Consider the following 16,201-nt stretch of genomic DNA (forward strand, 5'->3'; position numbering starts at 1 on the left):
CTAAGTTGTCTTTTAGAAATAGATTTTTGTTTTTAGAAAACGTATACATTGTTCCCAAGATGAAGAGGAACCTTGTTTCTATTTCTTGTATAATTGAACAATCATACTCAGTTTCTTTTAATTCAAATGAAGCATTCACTATGGAAAATAGTGTGACTATTTGTGTAGTTAACCTAGAAGACAACTTATATGTGTTAAGACCAACTGAATCAAAAGCACTTTTAGATCATGAGATGTTTAAAACTGCTAATACTCAAGCTAAAAGGCGAAAAATTTCTCCAAGTAACAATGATACGTACCTTTGGCATTTGAGATTAGGCCACATAAATCTTGATAGGATCGGGAGATTGGTAAAAATGGACTTCTAAGCAAGTTAGAAAATGATTAATTACCTCAATGTGAATTTCGTCTTGAAGGGAAAATGACTAAAGACCTTTTAGTGCAAAAGGTTACAGAGTCAAAAGCCCTTAGAGCTCATACATTCGAATTTTTGTGGTCCAATAAATGTAAATGCTAGATGAGGGTATGAATACTTCATCTCTTTTATAGATGATTACTTGAGGTATGGTTACTTATACCTAATAGAACATAAGTCTAAATTTTTTGAAAAGTTCAAAAAGTATAAGGTTGAAGTTGAAAACCTATTAGGTAAAATAATTAAAACATTTCGATCTGATCGGGGTAAAGAGTACATGGATTTAGAATTCCAGGACTCTTTGATAGAACATGGAATTCAATCTCAACTATCAGCACCTGGTGCACCTCAAAAGTACGGTGTATCAGAAAGGATAAATAGAACCTTATTAGATATGGTTCATTCTATGATGAGCTATAGTCAATTGCCTAACTCGTTTTGGAGGTATGCAGTAGAGACTGCAATTCACATCTTGATCAATGTTCCTTCAAAAAGTGTTTCTAAAACACCTTTCGAGTTATAGAAGAGGCATAAACTGAGTTTACGTTACTTCAGAATCTGGAGTTGTCTTACACATATGTTAGTGACAAATCCTAAGAAGTTGGAACTTCGTTCAAGGTTATGCCAATTTGTGGTTTCCCTAAGGAGACGATAGATGTTCTATTCTATGACCCTCAAGAAAATAAAGTGTTTATATCGACAAACATTACATTTTTAGAGAAATACCACATGAGAGATCATAAACCACATAGTAAAGTAGTATTAAGTGAAGCTACTGAAGAATCAACAAAGGTTATTAATGAAGTTGGTCTTTCATCAAGAGTTAATGAAGAAGCCAACACTTCAGGTCAGTCTCGTCCTTCTAAATCGTTGAGAGTGCCTCGACACAGTGAGAGGATTGTGATACAACCTGACCATTACTTGGGTTTAACTTAAACTTAGGTTATCATACCAAATGATGGCATTGAGGATCCATTGTCCTATAAAATAGACGATGAATGACGTAGACAAGAACCAATGGGTCAAAGTCATGGACCTTAAAATGGAGTCTATGTACTCCAATTTGATATGGGATCTTGTATATTTACCTGAAGGGGTCAAACCCATATTGTGTAAATGGATCTACAAAAGAAAGAGAAATGTAGCTGAGAAGTTACAAACCTTTACAGGTGGACTTGTAGCAAAGGGTTATACCCAAAGGGAAGGAGTTGGCTATGAGGAAACTTTTTCCCTTGTTGCTATGCTTAAGTCTATAAGAATTTCCTTGTCCATAGCCACATGACTATAAGATATGGTAAAGGGATGTCAAGACTGCTTTTCTGAATGGCAATCTTGAGGAAAATATCATTATGTCTTGCCCCGAGGGGTTCATAGCCCAAGGTCATGAGCAAAAAGTTTACAAACTGAATCGATCCATTTATGGGTTGAAACAGGAATCCAGATATTGGAACATTAGATTTGATACTATTGGGGTTGATGTCCTAAATCTCATAGGGTCATATAGTTGTAATTGTATTGTACAAACATTTTATTTATGGAATGATATGTGATGTTTTATTTCAAAATTAGTTGCATTAACCATAAACCAATAAACTAACATCCAAGGTTATCTTGTAACTTAAACATTTATGTAGAGACATACAGGTGGATCATGTTTAAGTGATAACCCAAATGGTCTGTAATAGATGGATAAGGCTGGATACCTTATCCTTGTGACACTACGAGTATGACCCACTTTGTAGATGTTACAATTGTTGTAAAGTGCTACAAATGATCTGATCCTGATCATTCATGTGGAGACATGTGAGTAGGGATATTCTATACAAAGGAGTTTGTATAAGGCGAGACCACAAAATGTTTAGTTTTATTATATAATTCCGTTCATAATAGAGACTTACATTTCACCAGGATGACCATAGGTAACATGACCTGAATCCTTAGTGAGTTGTGAACTCCTGTCCATGAGAGTAGTCCTTTGATTTGCATGGGTGAGATTGGTCAGATCGCCGGCTCAATAAGCCTAATATTTTGGAAATTCGTCTGATTGGGGAGCTGGGAACATAGTTACACAAGAGGGAATCCCCAATGTTGGGAAAAATAGATAAATTGCTCCTTTAAGGGCTGATTCTGGGACTTGAACAATATGGCACCACACCCTCTTCTGGCTCGAGAGAGGTTTGGTCATAGTTGGACTATGATTTGTTGTTCATCAGAGGGATTAGTGGTACTTAAGGAGTTAGATGTAATTACATGGGCAAAATGGTAATTTTGGTCCAGTTGTACTTACGAGCAGTTTGTGAAGGGTCATTGTACTATTGATTGATTATATCAAATGGACACAGAAATATACCTATAGTGCAAAAAGTGCAACTGTCGGTCTTTAGTGGAGTGTTTGATAGTTAATGGATGGTGAATAACTTGATTAAAAAGTTTAATTAATTATTCACATACAGTTGGAGTTTCAAGTTACAGATCCACAAGGTCCCCTCGGTAGCTCAAGAGATTTAATGAGAATCAATTTTTGGATTAATTTAAATTATTCAAATTAATTGAGAGATTTATTAATTATATATGATATAATTAAGTTAACATAACTATATGTGATATAATTAAGTATTTATGAGAGGAAATAAATATTTGAATATGATTCAAATATTAATTATATGAATTGGATTCATATAGTTAAATTTAATATAAATGTGATTTATACTAAAAGTCATCGATGAGAGAAAGGAAATTATAGGTTATATTGTATATGATACAAAACTATAGGTGATATGTTATATTTGATATAATATATAGTTTAATATATATAATATGATAAGGTAGTTATCATATGAATATATATTAAATTATTTATCAAATAAATAAATTTAATTAATTAATTAATTTTTTAACTTAATTATCCCTCCCTCCTCTTTCTCTCCATCACGTTAGTGAGGTTGGTAGGTTTTCTCTTCATCTCTATGTGTGAAAAGATACAGAGATAAAAAAAACTCTTAGAATCTTGATTTCCTCACCTTGCTTCTCTATAATTCCCTCACCAAAATAGCCAAAGCCTCACATCCTTTTGGATTCTCACCCAAAGAATACCAAAGTTTCCTTCACGATGGTGCCCATTTGAAGTTCGAGAGATTTGTTCAATTGAAGAACTGTTCTTCAAAGGTAAGGGTTTTCTAACCCATTTTATTTTTCTGTATTCTGTTTTTCAAGCATGTTGTGATTTTTGAATTAAATGCATATTTTTTTATGTTATTCTCTATAAAACTATGTTATGTTTAAATTGGAAAATTGGGACAATCCTATATTTCGCTCAAGGACCTTTCAAAGAGTTTCTTCAGATGTAATGATCAGATCTTTTGGTTTTGATAAAAACATTGATGAAACTTGTATGTACAAGAAAATCATCAGCGATAAAGTATCTTTTCTAATACTTTATGTGGACTATATCTTAATCATTTGGAATGACGTAGGGTACCTTACTGACATAAAGGAATGGTTGGCAGCCCAATTCCAAATGAAAGATTTGAGAAAGGTGCAGTAGGTGCTTGGGATTCAAATCATTAGGGATTGCAAGAATAGAACGCTAACTCTGTCTCGAGCAACTTATATCGACAAAATATTGACTCAATATTCGATACAAAACTCTAAGAAGAGTTTGTTACATTTTAAGTACGAGGTTCACTTATCTAAGGAACAGTGTCCTAAGACACATCAAGAAGTTAAGGATACGAGACGTATTCCTTATGCCTCAATTGTGGACAACTTTATGTATGTTATACTCTACACTAGGCCAAACATTTATTATGTAGTGAGAATTATTAGTAGGTACCGGTCCAATATAGGGTTAGACCACTGGACAACGGTTAAGAACATCCTAGGTATCTTAAGAGAACGAGGGACTACAAGTTGGTGTATGGAGCGAAGGATTTGATCCTCACAGGAGACATCGACTTTGATTTCCAAACTGACAAGGATTCTAAGAAATCCACATCAGGATCAGTGTTTACCCTAAACAAAGGAGTTGTAGTATGACATAGTATCAAACAAGGATGCATTGTAGATTTCATTATGGAATCTGAGTATATAGTTGCTTGTGAAGCAACAAAGGAAACATTTTGGCTAAGGAAGTTCCTAAATGATTTGGAAGTGGTTTCAATTATGAACTTGTTCGTCATTTTATATTGTGACAACAGTGAGGCAGTAACTATTGCTGATTTATTTGCAAAGACTCTCTCTCAACTTAAGTGTTTGAGGGTCATTTAGAGAGTCTAGGTCTATGAGACGTGTACATTGTATAATCTAGAGCAAGTGGGAGATGTGTAATGGGTATATGGATGCCTTAGTTTATTGTATTTAGCTTTATCTCGCCTTTTGGATTGTGTACGACCCACTAACTAAAGTTTTAGTTTAAGTGGGAGCTTTCATAATGCTGCTATGAGCCGAAAGAGCTGGTAAGCTATCTCGCTAAACGAAAGGAAAAAGCACGTACGGGTTGCCCTCGTTGCAAGGGGCGGGGGCCAGCCAAAGAAGGTCAGTCGGACTAAGCTGGGTTTTATGCCCTTAAAACTCGTAAATAGTAAATGTTATTAATTGATTGTTATTAATAAAGAGTTATAGATGTTAAATTAATAAATACTATTATTTGTATTATTGTTTATTTTGTCTTAATAAACCTAAATCCAATAAACTAACACCCAAGGCTATCTTATGCATTGAATGTATGTGGAGACATAAAGGGATCAATGTTCAAGATACAACCTAAAGGGTCTATAGTATAGGATAAGGTTAGGTACCTTATCCTGGTAACACTATGAATATGACCCTTTTTTATTTGATATAAATATAATGATACAACGCATTCGTGTAGATGACACACGAAGGGGGTATCCTATGCAATGAATTTGCATAAGACTAGACTGCGAAATAGTAACCACTAGATGTAACACCATTGACTAGTTAGATTTCTATTTCAATAGGATGACCTAGGCGACTTAGTCTCAATCCTGAGTATATTATTAACTTCTGTTCATGACGGATTGTCCTTTGATTTGTCCGGGCAAGGGTAGCCAGATCACTGATCCAATATGCCTATCATTTTGGGGACAAGACCGAGTGGGGAGCTAGGAACATAATAATACAAGATGGACTCACTTCTTCCCGCCTTAAGGGTAAGTAGATGAGTGTTTCCTTAAGTAGTGTGTCTGGGACTTGAACAAAGGGCCCTACCCTCTCATTGGCCCAAGAGGAGTTTCTGTTCATTGGTTGGACCATAAATAGGTTGTTAATTAGAGGGGCACTGATACTTAAGGAGTCAGAGGTAACCTAAGGGTAAAACAATAATATGACCTAGTTGGAGTTACGAACACTCGTGAAAGACGAACTTGCTAGTATTGGTCTATATGTTGGATTGTATGTATTAACTTTATGTGGAGACATAAGAGTGGACCAAGTTCAGTAAATAGCCAAAATGGTCTATAGTATACGAATAAGGTTGGGTACCTTATTTTGGTAACACTATCGGATGCGACTCACTCTGTAGTTGTTACAATTTGTTGTTAAGTGCTACAAACGAAGTGATCCTGATTCATTCATGTATTGACATGAGGTGTGGGGGTGCCCTATACAATGATTTTGGATAAGATCGGACCCAAAATTAAGTCACTCTTACTTTATAACGTTGTTTACTGTTTAAGACTGACTATTTCAAAGCAATGACCTAGGTAACTTGAACTTAATCCTGAGCTAACTATGAACTCCTGTTTATTCGGGATTATCCTTAGATTTGCATGGGTGAGGGTTGGCTAAACAACATTGATTAAATAAGCCTCCCATTTCAGGGGTAAGATCGGGTAGATAGTTGGGGACATAGGATTCAAGACGAAATTCACTCCTACCCGCTTTTAGAGATAGTAGAGATGTTGTTCCCTTAAGTGCTGACTTCGGGTCTTGAACAAGGGACCCCGCTCTCTCATTGGCCCGAGATGGACTCAGTTTAGTGATTGGATCATAAATTAATTGTTCATTAGAGGATCAATGGGACTTAAGAAGCAAGATGTAATCTCGGGGGTAAAATAGCTTTTGACCCAGCCGTTATTATGAACAATCTATGAAGGGTTGACTTACTAATCATGGTTATATCGAGTGGACATAATATATCTACAGTAAGGGGAATGTAACTACTGGGCTTTAGTAGAGTGACCCGATAGTTAACGAATGGTGGTAATTAGGTTAAAGAGTTTAGCCGGTTATTCGCGGATCGTTGGACCCTATGATCTGTAGGTCCATGAGGTCCTCTTACTAGCTCATATCGAACTAAACCTTAGAATAGTGTGATGAACAAATTTGAAGTGTTCAAATTCGATTTTTAGAGCAAAGTGTTAAATATATACGATATATTTAACCTAATGTTTAATTGTGAATTAAACATAAAGAGAGAGAAAATGAGAGATATTTAAATAAGATTTAAATATCAAGATTATGAATAGAGTTTCATATTGATTGGAATTAGTTTTAGATTTAATATCAAATTAAGTTAATTAAATTATTTAATATTAATTTAATTTTAAAATTTATTATTAGAGTTAATTTTGAAATTAAATGGAATTGGTCAAAATTGCATTAAAGTCAAAATTATTGACTAGGTAAAAAAAATACAATGAAAGTCAAATTGTTGACTTTTCACTTTGAAAGTCAAACTTTGACCTTTGACCAAGTTAGTGGAAAAATCCAACATTTGTGAGTGGGAAATGCCATATTTTGCATTGTTCAGTGTTGTCTTCACTTGCCCTACTAAATCCCACTTTAAGTTAGTGGATTTTTTATTGTCAAATTCTTATCAAACTAAAAGTTGCATATTTGCATATAATGGCCTTTAAAAGGAAGAGCTTATTGAATTTTTAAGACTCTTGGCCATAGTGGAAATTGATGAGATTATGTGATAATCTTATAACAATTTTCTCTCAAAGACTTAACATTTTCCTCTCCAAATTAGTCACTCACCAGATTCCACAATCCCGTTCTAAGGCCAGAGAATAGTCGGAAAGACTCTCGTAGTGGTTTAGGAATCGTTCGTGAGGAGATTGAAGCTAATTTGAAGAAGATTCAAGTCTACAAAGGTTGTATTTCTTCTTCCCTTTTTTTTGTTTTTGTTTTAATAGTATGTTCATTCTTTGAAATCAACCTAATTTTTAGATCTGTTTTTCTTTCGTTGTGTATGTGTTCGTTCCATCACTATATTCGTGGACACAAAAATATATCTGTAGTGAGAATAGTGTAGTTGTGGGTCTTTAGTGAAGTGTACCCACAGTTAACGAATATTAATTAATTTGGTTAATGAGTTTAGCCAATTAATTTCATATGTTCGAGCTTCTGATCTACAGGTCCACTAGGTCCCCTCGTTAGCTCACCAGATGATACTTAAGAGGGATAGTTTGAATTGTTCAAATTAATTTGAGGAAAACTATATATTAATGTGATTGATATATAATTAATTATGAATTGATCTATAATTAAATTGGAAAGTAATATTTGAATAAGATGCAAATTAATTCAAGTGAATTAGATTCATAAAGAATTAATTAATATAGAGGTTTTGCACATATACATGAGATGTATATGATAATTAAATATATACATTAAATTAGATTTAATGTATAAATAGTTATTCAATTATTGTGCAAATTAAAATTAAATAAGTCTTGTTTAATTTGGTTAATTAATTAAATAAGTGTTATTTAATTAATTATAGAAAAGGAAAATATTAGGAAAAGAGCTTGACCCTTCTCTATCTAAAGACTAAAGGAACCGGTGAAAGTCCTTGAGCGGAAACGAAATTGGTCCCAAATCCCAACTTTTTCAGAATTTACAATTTACAGAATCAATACAGTACATTATGCATTTAAAATAAAAACCAACATGCTTATAAACAAATAAGAAAAGAAAAAAAGAGAATAAAGATAAAAGAGACTTACCCTTGAAGATCTAATCTTCACGTTTTTCTTTTTCTCTGGAATTGCAAAGAACTCAAAACCCTAATTTAACCCAAATGGCCACCACCAGTTGGTTTCCTTTGTATTTTCTAGGATGAGAATCCAGAAGTTTTATGGGCTTTGTCTTTTTGGAAGAAGAAGGGTATTGAGAGGGAGGAGAAGAGAGAGATTGAAAGGCTTGGGATTTTTTTCTCTGCAGAAAAACTACAAACTTGTTATTCACCCTCCGTCAAACGAAGAAGAAGATGACGATCACACCCATTCACCCACACAATACGTGGGTTGAGAGAAAATAGGGGAGAGGAGTTATTTCCTTCCCTTAATTTCAAAATTAAAATTACAAAAAGAATTTAATTTTTATATATACACACACACACACATATATATAACCAACTTATTATATGTGTGTGTGTGTGTGTATATATATATATATATATATATAACTATTATCATATATAGCATATAACCCATGGTTTAATATTATATCACATACAATATAACCTATAGTTTTAATTCCCTTATCAACGATATTTAAATAAATCTCATTTATATTAAACTTAATTATATGAATCCAATTCACATAATTAATATTGGAATCATATTCAAAATTTACTTCCTCTCATATAATGTATCAAATACATCATAGTAATTATATCATATATAATTAATTAAATTTATTATATCACATATAGTTAATTCCCTCAATTGATTTGAACAATTCAAATTAATCTAGAATTGATTCTCATTTAATCCATGTTGAGCTACAGAGGGGATCTCATGGACCTGTAGTTAGAAGCTTCAATGGTACATGAATAATTAATTAAACTCTTTTAGTTATATTATTCAACATCTACTAATTGTCAGGCACTCCACTGAAGACCGACGCCTACATTCTTTGCACTACAGATATATTTCTATGTCTATTGGATATAACCAGTCAATAATGCGATGATCCTTCACAAATTGCTCGTAACTATAGTTAGGCCAAAATTACCATTTTACCCTTGTAGTTACATCTAACTCCTTAAGTACCACTGATCTCCCTAATGAACAATAAATCCTAGTCCAACTATGACTAAACCCCTCTCGAACCAAGAGAGGGTGTGGCGCTGCATTGTTCAAGCCTTGGAATTAACCTTTAAGAGAGCAATTTTTCTACTTTCTCCGACCTCAGGGAGGGAGTGAATTCCATCTTGTGTAGCTGTGTTCCCAACTCCCCAATAAGACGAATCTAAAAAATGGTAGACTTGTTGAGTCAAGGATCTGGCCACTCTCACTCATACAAATCAAAGGACCGCCATCATAGACAAGAGTTCACAACTCACTTATGATTCAGATCATGTCATCTATGGTCATCGTGGTGAAATGTAAGTCCCTATTATGAATGATGTTATATAATGAGATTAGTCATTTTGTGGTCTGGTCTTATACAAACTCCTTTGTATAGAATACTCCCGTTCACATGTCTCCACATGAATGATCAGGATCGGATCATTTATAGCACTTTCAACAGTTGTAACATCTACAAAGCGGGTTGTACTCGTAGTGTCACCAGGATAAGGTATCCAACCTTATCCATCTACTACTGATCATTAGGTTATCACTTAAACATGATTCACTCGTATGTCTCTACATACATGTTTAAGCCACAGAAGATAACCTTGAATGTTAGTTTATTCTTTAACAGTTTCATAATTCTTTCCTATTAGCGAGCTAGTGAAGTACCTCTTAGCTTAGGAAAGCGGGCTTTGCCGCAGATCCACTCTGGTTTCGTCCCGAACTTCTCCTTGACCCATCCTCTTTGATTCAGATTGTGGGGCATTCAATGCACTTGATGTAGACCAGAAAGAAGAGGCTTCCCCGTGGGCTGGGCTAGGAGAGTTGCCGCCTCTTCACTCTTCTTCAGCCGAGCTGGCATTAAATCGAGATCGCGCCAGTGTCTCTTGTGTGCCTCATTTATGCTGGTGGACAGGCTCACCCTTCCGTAGGGTTCCATGCTTGACGGTCGGGTAGCGGAAGTAAGGTCAATAAGGACCACAACAAGCCTCTCGGCGAGACGAGACGGGGAGTTTGAAGACACTAATCTAATACCGGGTGAAGAAGAAGAAACGGGTTTGTGGGTTTAATGCTACTAGATGTCAAATAAAACATCTCATATTTTATTAAATAAATAAAATGTTTGTACAATACAACAATAAACTATAGGACTCTACGAGATTCAGGGCATCAACCCTAACAAAGACCTCCTTATGGCCCTTTGGGAAGATAATGAAAAACACCAAACACAATACACAACACCTTTGTGTTATTGTGCAAAATTTTCTCTAAGCCATAAAGAAAATCCTTTCTACTCTCCAAAACCCCTTTTCTCCCCTCCCTCTTCCAATAGTTGGATATCACTTATCCCTCTATTGGAATCTCAGAGAATAACGAGGTTACTCCCGCGGTAGTGATCGAGACTGTTCAAGAAATTGTTCATGATCAAGATTGTTGGAGATTTGTTATTAGAACTAGGAGAGGATTGATTGTAGCACATGGAAATCTACAAAGGTAAGAATTGTTCCAATCCTTTCTCTAATGTATGCTGACTTACATGTTTATATATTCTATTTTATATAATGTTTTGTTTAATATAAAATCGATTTGTGGGATGGATCTCCCCTTTAAATTATTGTGTTTCTAGCTTTATTATTTTCTTTCAACTTCTTTATTATTTTTCTACTTATTCCTAGGATAGTAGTGATAGGTTTTTCCCAACACTTGAGAATCTCCTTGTTGAAACGTTGAAGTGTACCTTTCATATTTGTAGGTTGGTCGAGGAGGTCCTTGATCTTCTATGTTTTGCTTCTTGAAATTGTGATGTGTTCCCCTAACCTCTCTTTATGTCACAAAGGTTGAGGCGATTTTCTCTTATTGTCTTCTACAACTCTATTTGAGCAAATGAGCTCCTCTGCACTTATGTATTTTTGAGCTCGAGTGACGAGCTCTACATAAGATGTCGCTTCTCTCTTGCCTAGAGATCTTAACAACTTCTTGTCCTTAAGCCCATTTACCATAACCATTCAAAGCAACCTCATCAGTGTAGTCTCCTACTTGGAAGGTCTCATTGTTGAATTGTGTTATGTATTATTGCAAGATTTCCTTATATCCTTATTTGATTGTCAACAAATATGTAGTCAATTTACGTTGATTTCTACCTCCCAAGAACTAGGTCACAAAAGCTTGAGCCAATTCCTTGAACGAACTAATCGACCTCTTCTTCAACTTTCACTCCTTGGCTAATCTTGTCAAGGTAAAAGAGAAGACTCTATATTTGCTTGAGTAAGGAACCTTGTGTAGTTCCATCCAAGTTATTCAAATAATGATATGAAACAATTTGATTGAAGTCATATTTAATTTTATTAAACTCACACATTAAATTATACGAGTTAACTATATTAAAATACATACATACATATATGGGAATTTGGTAGGTCAAAAAAATTTAAAATCTAATATTTAGATTGGGTAGAATGTATGAATGATCCAACCTAACTTAATAAAGTCGATCAAAGCTTAATTGTATATTTTTATTTTTTTCAAAAACGTTTAAATGAAAAATGTGAAATAATAAAGAAACCAAACCAACAAAAAGTATAAAGATGGTATGAGAAAGCCATTGGTCAAGCAAAAGCCCAATATGAGAAAGCCATCAAAGCGACGGCCCAAATTCTTGTTTGACATTTTTGACCTTCCAATTTGGAGTCTTAGATGGGCAATTTTGAAGCCATCGGATCATTTTTCCATATTACCACTTTGGACAATTTGGTCCATTCAACTTTATTGTTTCTCAAACAAACAACACATTTGGTAAAATATATGCTTTTTTGTTTATAACTTTAGAGAGATTTCCAAGAAAAGGGCAAACCTTCAGAACCTTTCTCATTTTTTTTTTTCCATTTTCATCCATGTATTAATCTTTAAAAAAAATGACTAAATTAAAATCTTAAGCGAATCTATTTCAATCACCTCTCATCTAAATCAAAAACATTTTAAATACGAATTTCCAAAAAAAAAAAAAAAGTAATGATTATTTGTTTAGATATAAATATGTGATTTTTTAAATTTAGATATGTTTTTTTATATAAAAAAAGATTAGGCTACATGGATTTTTTTTTTTTTAAAAAATAGATATATATATATATATATATATTTTTTACTTCATCAAATTAAATAAAAAATTATAAAAAGAACTAATTAAAAAAACATTAAAATATACTAAATGTCATTGATCTAAACTAATTGATTTTCAAATTAATAGTGTGTTACTAATGATTCTTTTTTTTTTTTTTTTCTTGACAAGAATAAGTAAAAAAGAGTTGAGTGCATAATCTTTACTTCGGGATATTCACGAATCCTTTTCAATAATCTCTATCGTAAATAAAATCATTTTTTTTAATGGCACATTCCTGTAAATATCTTCTAAATGTGGAGGTACTTGAGTTATATTTGAAAAAAATCTGTTTTCAAATATAGGAAAATAAATCAATTTATTTATAAATATAGTATAATGTCTGTTAGTATTAGATAGTGATAAATTATTATAGATAGTGACATTTTATTATATTTGAAAATATTTCTAGTAATTTGTCATTTATATGAACTTTTTTATTTCTTCAATTTTTTTTTATTCAAATTGATATTGTAAAAAAAAAAATTGTTATATGATTAAAAAAAACTTTCATTTATATTTACATTTTAAAAAGTCTATATAAAAAAGTACATGTTTTCTAGATAATAATAAAAAAAAAATCTAAAAGACATATTTATATCTAATCTTTTTTTTAATTAATTTTCAACTTTTCTTTGGCATTCATATAATAAATAATTTTGATTTAAAATAGAGAATATAGAAATAGATTCATCAAACTACACATAATTTGATTGTTAAGATTTTGAAAGCTTGCACAAATGGTTGTTAAAATTTTTAATTTGCATCTGTGGGAAGAAAAAAAGAAAATGTCAATAGCGCTACATTTTTTTTGAAAAAAAATATACAATAAACTATATATAACGATTAAATTTAATATATTATTGAAAGTATAGGATTGAAATTGAATATTTGAAAGTATAAGATAAAAATGGAACTAAATTTAAAGTATAGGGACTAAAATGATTTTTAATCCTAAGTAGATTGATAAAATATTTCATATTTACTATTAATTTTAAAGAAAAAAAGTATTTATTCTCCTGCTTTTTTAATTTTATTTATATGTTTGGTTGTTAATACGAAACATGTGCATTTTTTAAGGAAAAAAAATAAAATTAAGTTTATTATTGAATTAAAGGAATGTGGATAAACTTGATTGTCTAACTTTAAATAAATGTCTTATTACCAACTAGACAAAAAAATAAAAATAAAAAAAATCAATGGCATGTTATGCAATAAATTATTGATGGTTGAAATTTACCAAGTTTGTTGGTAATTACAAATAATTTTAATTGAATTAAAACATGTAAATTGACATAATTTAGGATGAATTGATTGGAGTGAGAGATGACATTATTGTAAATCAAAATTTTGTTTTGAGGTTGAAATTGTATTAAATGCTATGAACATTTTATATTGGTATCGTATTTTTTCTATATTATATATTTTATTATATTATTTGCTAAATTTTGTTTTAACTGTGAAAAGTGGAAAAGCATGTGAATCTAAAACTGACTTCATATCACTCGGACACAATGTTATAACACAGTGAATTATTCAGTATGCAAACAGAATAAAGAGTAAGAGAAGAAAGACATAAAAATGGGTAAATCAATTCAATGCAATATCACCTACGTTTGGAGGGCAATGTATCCAGTAGAAAGAAACTTCTCTAATGAAAGAGTTGTACAATTACAACGAAGTATTTATCTATTAGATTTCCTCTCTACACTAACTCACAAACAACCAACTCTTAGTTTCAATTTAGGTTTCCCTTTTAAGTTTGAAATCCTCTCACTTCCACGAAATAACCTTTATTCAACAAATTTTTGAGTTCTTCTCAAATTAACTTATTTAGGCTCCCTCTAAATATGAGCTCCCCTCAACTTCTTAGAACGTTTCTCTCAAACAAGAATGAAAAAGCAAAGAAGGCTTGGGTCCCCTAAGTGCCTTAACAACTTTTTGAACACCCACTTGTGAAACAACGAGTAAAACACCTTAACTTAGTCTAGATGACCATAGGCTACAAGCTTCAACAGCAAGGCTAACACCATAGCTTCAACAACGTGATTGGAAAAAAAACATCCTCCAAGATTATTTTTCACACCATGAAAGTACTCGTAACAAATAGAATGACTAACTCTAAAAGAAGACCACCATCGTAATATATAGAACAACTTTGAAGATAATCTCAGAGCGGAGAAAATCCTCCATGCAAAAGATAAGGAAAACTACGGTGCAAATCTGCAATGAAAGAGAAAAATATTTTCAAACAAAAACTAAGATACATAGAATAAGTTGCTTGATAGATGCAAAACATTTTACCTATAAAAAAGAGAATCAACCATACCGCAGTAACATAAAAGAAACAAACAACCATTATTAAACATATTTATGTTTTTGGTTCTTTTCTTAAAGAAAAATAAATAAATTTAACTTATAAACATGCTTCTATTTATAGTTTTTAGAAAACAAAGACACAGAAGGGAGAAACAATCAATAAGAAACGCAAACGTTATCAACAAGTCTTTAAATTAAATAAGAGCTTATTATTTGATTCTACACTTTTAAACATTAATACAACATAAATTGATATAGAATTATACTTTTAAAATCAATCTCAAACATGTCTAGAGAATAAGAATGTGTTAATTGGATTTTATTTGAAGGTTTGGTAATGGGATATATGTCTTTTTAGTAATGTTTTTTTCTTTACAATTTTTTAATTATGGATTTCTTTATTACAATTTCTTTCTTAGTCATTTTTTTTTCTCCCTAAAAAAACACCCTGATTTTTAGAAACCATCGATCCATAATTATTTGTCAAATTCTAAAACAACAAAAACAAGTATTTAAAACTACAATCTAATTTAGTAATCATATCGTTTTTTTGTTTTTTATTTCTAAAAATTAAGCCTACTTCCTTTAATTTTTTTACAATAATTTACATCTTTCTTAAGTGCTAGAGATGAAGTCTAAACAAAATTTCAAAATAAAAAACAAGTTTTTAAAAACTATTTTTTTAGTTTTCAAAATTTGGTTTAATTTTTGAAAATATTGGTAAAAGTAGATAATAAAGCAAAAAATTCATATCTTCAAACTTTCAATTGAAAAATTGAGCTCCCAAACTAATACAAGTATTAAAATTAGACCCTCAAACTTATGTAAATATATAAATTGTAACGATTATGGGGTGTTTGGGGCAAGAACTTTCTAAGACTATAATAACCACTTCGTTACAGTAAATACTGTTTTGTAGTCCCCAATTACTACAGTCAATACTATTTCAAAACTCTCAATCAATAGAGTTTTTACTATTTTACATTTATAATTTTTTATTCATTGCTACATTCTTTACTATTTTCTTCTCAAACTTAAATAGTTTACACCTCAAACTAGGGGCGTTCATGGGTTGGGTTGAAAGACTTTTTAGACCCAAGTTCGGATTGTAAATTTTTTCAACCCAAATAATCCTTATGAAAAAATGAACCAAACCCAACCCAACCATGAAATATTTGGGTTGAGTTGGTTCGGGTTAATCGGGTCATTTATATAAAATTTTGTTATAAAAAGAAGTCAAACGTAAATATATAAAAATCTAATTTA

The sequence above is a fragment of the Benincasa hispida genome, chromosome 5, assembly GCF_027475165.1.
Source record: "Benincasa hispida cultivar pf3 chromosome 5, pf3_genome.v1.1, whole genome shotgun sequence".
Classification (NCBI taxonomy): Eukaryota; Viridiplantae; Streptophyta; class Magnoliopsida; order Cucurbitales; family Cucurbitaceae; genus Benincasa; species Benincasa hispida.